Source organism: Trematomus bernacchii, unplaced genomic scaffold (assembly GCF_902827165.1).
Source record: "Trematomus bernacchii unplaced genomic scaffold, fTreBer1.1, whole genome shotgun sequence".
Classification (NCBI taxonomy): Eukaryota; Metazoa; Chordata; class Actinopteri; order Perciformes; family Nototheniidae; genus Trematomus; species Trematomus bernacchii.
In genome coordinates, this window is record NW_022987767.1 from 356,764 (window position 1) to 365,741 (window position 8,978).

An 8,978-nucleotide genomic window follows, 5' to 3' on the forward strand; every position below is an offset into this window, starting at 1 on the left:
CAAATGATAATAAACAAACATATAAAGCATAGTTGTCCACTCATATGTTGATAAGAGTATTAAAAACTTGAAAAATATCCCTCTAAGGTACATTTAGAACAGATAAAAAATGTGCGATTAATTTGCGATTAATCGCGATTAACTATGGACAATCATGCGATTAATCGCGATTAAATATTTTAATCGACTGACAGCCCTAATAAAAATATTTTATATATAAAAAAAAAAAAAAAAATTCCGATCCCCGATTTTTTTCTCCCGATCCCCGATCACGTGATCGGATCGGGACATCCCTAGTAACAAAGTAGCTTATTAGTACCATCATTGACCTTGGTGGGTCACAGTTGGTCATAATTTATCTTAGCTATACAAACTTTCCTGTTAAAATGGATTTGCCCAACTTTACTGCCCAAAATTGTCACAACATGTTTTGAAGCCGATGCTTTACCAAACACTGTTACCTAAGTTGTCTGTTGACAGCGAGGACAGATTGTAGTGAACTTGAACTGTTGCAACTTAACAAAGCAGATTCTCCAGCACTTGTTTGACTGTGAGTGTGCTCCTCTGTCTCCCTGCAGGCATTGTTTCTGTGTGTGTGTGTGTGTGTCCCTTAGGAGTTCCTGTGCTGGAGTTTTCTAGTTTTGTGCTTTAGGCCTCGGCACTTTGTATGATTGATGCTCTCCTGACTCACACCCACTATTATGTTTATTATTTGTCTGTTTCAATGCAGTCACTCTAGGGGAAACAGAAGCTAGAGACACAGGGCTGACACCATCTGCATAGTACACCCTGAACAGTCTCTCTCTCTCACACACACACACACACACACACACACACACACACACACACACACACACACACACCACAGAGACGGATAAATACTTACCTGTTGGCCCATGTATTTGTCAATTTGTCAATCCATGACCCAAAATTATAGGGGTTAAACAGTGTTTCCCACAGATCTGAAATATACTTGGGGGGGTGGTGGTAGCGTGGGGGGGGGGTTGAGGGTTGACGTGACGTGACGTGCCTTTGTGACGTGCAACAACATAACATTAACCTTTCTGTTGGTCGCTTGTTAGCAGACCCTTCATGCGATGGCGAACAGGTACAGGCAGGGCCCATAGTGATAGCCCTATAGTTTAAATCTACTACCCACAAATAAACATATGGATATGGATTACTATTTAAAAAAAATTGTAAATGTGTTTTGGAACCTGTCCATGTGATTTTAAGTGGGGGTGGACCTCAGATCCTCTAGGGGGGTACGGGGGCATGCTCCCCCGGTAAGATTTATTTTTTTATTTTGGAGTTAAATGCATCAATCTGGTGCACTTTGAGGGGGAAATAAAGAGACTAGATCTATGGGAACACCTATGAAACAGAACTGTATACATTTCAATAATCATAAAATCATGGCCATAACCAATAACATACCATTTCCAATATGAAAAAACACTGACACCCTCAAATGGAAATATGTGTTTACTAGGGCTGTCAGTTGATTAAAATATTTAATCGCAAATTAATCGCACATTTTTTATCTCTTCTAAATGTACCTTAGAGGGATATTTTTCAAGTTTTTAATACTCTTATCAACATATGAGTGGACAAATATGCTTTATATGTTTGTTTATTATCATTTGAACAATAACAAATATTCTCATGAATATTAAACACAACAACCTCTGAACATTACAAATATTCGCCTCAATTCAACCTAGAACCTCTCTCATACAATGTGTGTGTGTGTTGTGTGTGTGTGTGTGTGTGTGTGTGTGTGTGTGTGTGTGTGTGTGGTGTGTGTGTGTGTGTGTGTGTGTGTGTGTGGTGTGTGTGTGTGTGTGTGTGTGTGTGTGTGTGTGTGTGTGTGTGTGTGTGTGTGTGTGTGTGTGTGTGTGTGTGTGTGTGTGTGTGTGTGTGTGTGTGTGTGTGTGTGTGTGTGTGTGTGTGTGTGTGTGTGTGTGTGTGTGTGCACACTGTGATGGATCGTTGGAGCTATGTGCAGCTCAAGGCATATATGCTCGAACGGGAGCTGCCTGGACGCTGCAATCATGTTGCGCGTACTATCCGTGCTGACTTTTCGTACAATGTCACACTGTCTGGCTACCTGCATAAAGTCAAGTGCTCGGCGCAGTTGTCGGCGAAATGTCATTGAAACAGCTCCTTATGTCCGTTAGCGCAGCTAGCTAGCACCACATGCTGACAACAACACGTAAGGTGTGCCTCGCTCGCGCGAGTCGCGGCACACATACACACTCCCTCCCGATGGCCAGTCCGGGCCTGCCAGTTAGCTTGGAAGTGTGGTCTGCCACAAGTGGGCGGCAGGAGCGGGGCTGTCAGCATTAGCTTGTAGATGGTATTTTACACTCGATGTGCTCTGAAACTACGGGGCGGCCGAGGACAAAAAATACACATGGGTTAATCGCGTAATAATTAGTGGCGTTAATTTTTTTGCGTTATTAACGCGTTAACTTGACAGCCCTAGTGTTTACATAAATGGTGACCAAACCGTTTGAGACCCACTGAGAACTTAGACTAAGTTAACTATCTAAACACTCAGAGAGTCCTTAACCTCACCTGAGCTGAGGTTATCCCGAGCTTGAATGACATACAGAGACCAATCAACGGCTTTGATTTATGATCTGTATGACAGTGACCATGTCGGCAGGCCACATCATGTAGACAGCCAGTCACCCTGTGTGAGGCAGGCCACTTAACAGGCCAGGCCATCGGGAAACCCCCCGGTCCTCCCGATGGCCAGTCCGGGACTGGGTACAGGAGGCGTAGAGCGAGGGATCATTGTCCACAAGTTAATCAAACGCAGATGGCGTCGTGGTCGCTGACGAATAAAAAAAAGAAAAAAAAAACTAAATGGGTCGTGAAATATACTTGGGCGGCCGTTAATATACCTGGGCGGCCCGCCCAAGTATAGTCTATGTGTGGGAAACCCTGGTTAATTGTTAAGCACTCCCTTCTATACATGCAGTCCAAGCTGTGACCTGACTGCTTTTGAGCCAACAAGACAGATGTCAGACTGGTTGCAAATCATGCCGAGGGCAAATTATGGATTAAATAAAAAGGACATACAGTATGTGAAACATTGATAAAGAGTGGGTTAGTGGATTTCTTTTTGTGAAACAGTTGCAAAGTGAAGGGACCAATGCTAGGCCCAACTAGACACAATGCCCCTGGGCTGACAACACACCGGGATCTGGTGAAAGCAGAACAGCCTGCAGGGAACAAAACACTGAACTCTACCCCACTGCCTTTCACACACACCACACATTTACACAGACATTCTCTAATACAAATACACGTGGCCTACCTTACTGTCCTTCATTCAATACATGATTGTTAATGTAGGTTGCGTGATGCATGTTTTTTCTTCTGAGCTATTAACACGGGACACAGTTCCAGGACAATTTCCATGAAGTGATGGTTAAAGCACAGCGCCTGCTTTTTTATAGAATACATTTTTTTTGTCTTCAGCCTAAAAAAATGAAAATGCAGATTGTGAGAGTATCTGCTTAATTTTGTCATCACAACAACATTCCTAAGATTTAAACAATTTACTAATGATAAATAGTAATAATACTGGTAAATATAATAAGATAGATTTCTTTAAATTGTTTTATTTCGTTTTAGTATATTAATGAAACGCTTAAAGGCTTCGTCTAGTGCAGGGGTGTCAAACTCAATTTCATCGCGGGCCACATTAGCATTATGGTTGCACTCAAAGGGTCGGTTGTAACTTTAAGACTATATAAATATATAATATATATAACATAATGTATTATATTACAATATTGCCTCTGCATTGGATTATTATCGGATAGGGTAATAACTTCATAATGAACTACGCCTGAAAGCAGAAGTCTGGGGCAAATAATAGCAATTCTCTTCAGTGCTCATGTCCCAAAACGAGATGCATTGTGGGACATGTAGTTTATTGGCAACGTGCTTCTGTAAAGCGGCATGTAACTGTATAATAAACTTATTATATTCTTTGCAAGCTCTTACGGGCCACATGAAATGAAGCTGCGGGCTGGGCCTTGAGTTTGACACCCCTGGTCTACTGCCTAACTGAGTATATAAGGGGGTAATGGGAGAAAATAACTCGCTTCCTGTATTAGTGGCCTAACATTTGGTGGTGGATGTTTAACTATAGAGTAAAACTGAAATCTGTATTGGTAAATCAGTGCTCAGTTCATAAAAAGTATACTGACATTTCAGATGATATTAAATTCACAATACTCAGTTAAAAAATGACATTACTGATATGTTAAACATAGCCTGTATGATTTGAGTTGAGCTGCTATCTAGTGATAACAACACTGAATACTGTTATGAGTTTTCATTTCCTTAGAGTACTCAAATGGAACTCTTAATGAAATGTTATAAAACCACACGAAAGACCAATAATACCACATACGCTTTCTGAAGCTGAAATATAAACACGGTTATGCTACATGTGGTAGCTGAATGTAAATGTCACATTCCCAACTAGTAACTCATCAAGTTCAACGGTGGTACGAGAGAGAGGCGGGGGCTCACTTCAAACAAAGCCGAGCGCTGATGAAAGCGTCGCCTCGATGGCACAAGCTGCAACTTTCATTTGTTTAGCGCGAGCGCTGACAGATCTATCACTCATAAATATCCTGGAGAGAGTGATGGAGGAAGGGGGAGAGGAGAAGAAATTAGGGAAAAACAGGAAGGGGGGGGGGGTGGGACCTTCAGACATTTAGGCTGTGTGTATATTTCCTTTATTATATAATAACTGCCGCTTGTTCAGGAACACTTAGGTTTTCCAAGTATTTACAATAATATCATACACTGCAGTTTGTCATATATCGTCATATATTGATTATTTTGTATATTTACATTTGCTGTAAATACTTGTCTTTATTCTCTTTTTAATTTTAAGTTGTATTTTAAAAATATTTTATTTTTAACTTCATAATGAACTACGTCTGAACTTATTGTCTTATGTTGTTTATGTTTGCACCACCATACACCAAAGCAAATCCTTGCAAGTGCAGTAAACTCGATTCTGATCGTCAGTGCCTGAATCCGTCAGTATCTCCTGTACCTGTCGTTAAAATGTGGCCACCATCACTCATCAAAATATCATATCATATTCAGCTGTAAACATGCATGTACAGTATATGTAAGCAAACCTCCTTTGCATATATGTCCCCTGCTTTTTCTCTACCCGCCACACACCCATGCCAACTGCACAGAACAGAGCTTTCAGTCGCAGCATGCATAAATTATCCCTCGTCTTGGGAGCAACATATTAATCAATGATAAAAACACAAAAACAGTCCTTTGCGCTCATCATCAACGCCAGTGTTTGATCTTATCCCGCGCCTTAATCTCGTCTTATGTGGACAGAGCCGTGCCTGTTGAGCGTGAGGAGCATTGCTGTATGTGCATCACAGCCCTCTTAGCTGTGGACAAGTTTACACTGATTGTTTCATGTATCTAGGCCTGGGCTCCTGACGCCTGCGATGCTTTTGAACCTGGCCTTTTGTGTCCTCCAACAGAGCTTTTGTTCTACATGAAACAGACTATGTATGGTCAGCGCTGAGCTCCTGTACAACCCAGTGTCAGCTCCACCACGTGCTTACACACACATAGTGTAGACATGTTGGCATGCAGACCCATACTTTTGTACAACAACATGTAAACCAATGCACACACATATTGGTGAGTGTGTTGGTGGACAGGGTTTTCTTTCTTCTCTGTACTACGACATCCTACAAGAGAATCTCAATTACAAGAGAGACTTCAGAATTAAAGTTTAATCTCGCTGTAACACCATGGCCCCTTCCAGGAACATCAGAGCGCCGCTGTTTTCTTTTTAACTACACCACCATGTCTGCTCTCTCTGAAGGATTAACTTTACTTTTATTTAAAAAGAAATTTAAAGTAGAGTGGAACTTGCTGAATATATAAGCGGTTGTCCACACAAACAACCAGGCTTGTATATAACATTGATACTCAAATCCTCTGTTTACCCCTAATGTAAAAAGGGAATGTAGCTGTCTTTGTCTGAGTTTCTCAACCAGAGCGACTTCAAATGAATTCAACGGTAGACTGGGTTTTAATTTATATATGCAAACAATAGTAAAGTCTGTTTGGGTCAAAGCCGAAGCACCCAGTCATCAGATCTGTGAGACAACAAAGTACAAATCTGAGAGAAAAATGTATTTTCTCTTCAGAGAAAAATAGGATACATGTCATATATAATATAGCATTAAATGATTTTAGTGCTGTCATTGTAGTTTAAGAGAATCCTGACAGTACACTTGTGAAACTGACATGCCAGTTAAGGCTCATTTTGATTTGACACAATTGTTATTTTTGAATACATCTCGCGCTGAGCTTATTCTGTCTAAAATGTTGTCAAATATCATTATTTAAACACAGATAGCTGTCCCTGTTCACAAGATAACTGCAATGTTTCTGCCACATTTAGTTCACTTGTTTTAATATACTGAATCAGGAATCATGGAAACAGAATTACAAGTGAAACATAAGACACAGTTACAAAGTAAGCCTATGCGCTGCCCTATAAATCTGTGTCTTAAAAGCGGCTCGGCGACAGCGGCAATGCGGGCCTTTGGTTGTTTTCCTGTCTGATGTGGCAGAAACTTGGTCGCTCTTGTTCTGGTGGTAATGTAACAAAAGCTAATACCAGGACTCTTTGTGCTTGGATGTGTTCGAAATAAATGGAAAGAAAAGGAGGACAGCAACATATTCCCCCTCAAATGCGAGGGGTGGTGCAATGAAAAAGTAAATGAGAATCCTAATATTGCGGCCTCTTAATTTTTCAGCAGACCGTGATGAAGTGACGTTCGACTGATGTTTCCTGAAAGTGGCAACATGTGTCCCTCTTACCCGGCTGCTGCAGTCCTCTCGTCTACAGATGTGTCGCTTGATGTACCCATCGAATGGCACACTGCCTCTTAATAAAATATCACTCTTGCTTTGACAGCGAAGCCTTAATTGAGTCCCTCGTCAGTTTTATCAAACTGTGTGTTATCGTCGTTTGAAACTTTTTCCCCCTTTTCCCTCTTATGGAATATGCTAGCAGTTGAATCCTCAGTAACCGAAAGAGAAGGGGGTTTCTTTGTTGAGAAAAAGAAAAAGGCGAAAGAGAACAACACTGGGAATGAAAGGGAAGTAAAGAACAGGAGTAAAAGTGAGATGGAGCGGAGGAGAAATAGCCAAGAGAGTCTTGTCATTGGATTCATAATTCAGGTTCATGATTTTAATTTCCCTCTGTTCTTATCAAAGACCGGTGGAGCAGCAGGGGGAAGGCTGGTAGTTAGCTGGATAACTGCATATGAGATGAGCTGCCGCGCTCCCATCACAATGCCTGGACGACATAATAGGGATGGAAATGTGCCGAGATGAACAGTCTCCAGTCACTCACAGCGACTACAAAAACCCACAATCATCCGTTGTTTACACAAACCCTTTTTTGACATCTTCTCCCTTTTTTCTTCAGAAGCCATAAGCAATCTCTCGCCCCCTAAAGTATATTCAATCACACACACAGAAGGAGTGTGTGCCTGTGTTAAGCCCCCCACAAAAGTACTGCAGATGAATAATGAATTTTGACTGTGTTTGGAGGAAGTCTTTTGATTTGATATTATTCTCTCGTCTATAAAAAAAAAAAAGCTGTTCTATCAAAGTGTATATGTTTACTGCAATGTACGAACACTGTCACAAACTAATACATCATTTTAGGTTTGTAGGCAGCTTTTAAATGCAAGATGTTTGCTTAAAACTGTTTGAATTGATCATAAAAGGACCTCAAAATAAGTATAGTATGAATTACTACTAATAATAAGAGTAATACTAAAGGGTAAAAACTAATATGGCCACTGCGGTGTGTTGCACAAACTAGAGGGTACTGTAGCAACCCCGACTCAGAAGCTGCTCCCACCACTCTTACTTTGAAGGCACATGAAACTACACGCACACACACACACACACGCACACGCACACGCACACGCACACGCACACACACGTTAATATGTTCGGTTTTGATGTCAGTTTCTCTTTCTATTCTTCCGTCCCTATCTTCATATATCCGATCTCATATTTTCCATTTTCTTTCTTTTCGTCTCTCTCACCCTTTCCATCTTTTTACCTTTTTTTTTGCTTTGGTTCTTACAGGACTCTGTAGTGCCACTGTTCTTCTCAGTCAGCCATTTGATCATTAATTTATCACAGATCCAGCAGTTTGTTTGACAGGTGCAAGTGCTTTCATCTGACTAGTGCTAGGCATTGCTGAATGAGCAAGGTAACCCAGACCTATATGTTGAGTAAGTAGGGGAGCTTGGAGCTGAATAGACCAATAGGTCTCCCTGCAGAATGAGCCTCTGCGCCAACATAGGCCTTCTGGCTAACTGGGCAAGTGAGCTGGCCCGTAAACCAAGACGGTCATCAAGTCAGTCAAACAGGCCTGCAATGTAGCATGTCGAGCCGAACAGCAGAGAGGGGAGTCCAGTAAGTGCCGGTCCGCTTCTTACTCTCTGCCATACTGCTGTATGAAGCCACATGTCTGTAGTCCAGGTGCAGGCATGATGTGGAGATCTACTCATTGCTGGAGCATCTGCACTTCTAGGAAAGGCTCTGCTTTTCACTCTGTCCTAAGAAAGGATATCACGAGAACCAATACTTCAGTAACAATTCAATGCCAAAATTGTGAAAACATGATGGTACTCACTTGTCTGTAGTACCGCAAGACTCAACGTTTCTGTAGTTCAGGGAATGATAAGAAATATGCTGTGGACTTGGGGAACTCACTATCAATATCAATTTCCTCACGGGCCACATCAGCGTTATGGTTGCACTCAAAGGGCCGGTTGTAACTTTAAGACTATATAAATATACATATATATATATATATATATATATATATATATATATTTAATATATATAAAATAATGTATTATATT

At 41.1% G+C, this 8,978-nt stretch overlaps 1 long non-coding RNA gene across 1 annotated transcript in view; it reads left to right on the top strand.

The window, feature by feature from the left end:
• LOC117496669 overlaps positions 1-7,008 on the top strand; it is an 80,316-nt gene extending 73,308 nt beyond the window's left edge. Inside the window, exon 3 of the long non-coding RNA XR_004557316.1 lies at positions 6,843-7,008. This is a non-coding gene — a long non-coding RNA (uncharacterized LOC117496669). The remainder of the gene's footprint in view (positions 1-6,842) is intronic.
• The last annotated feature ends 1,970 nt before the right edge of the window (positions 7,009-8,978 follow it).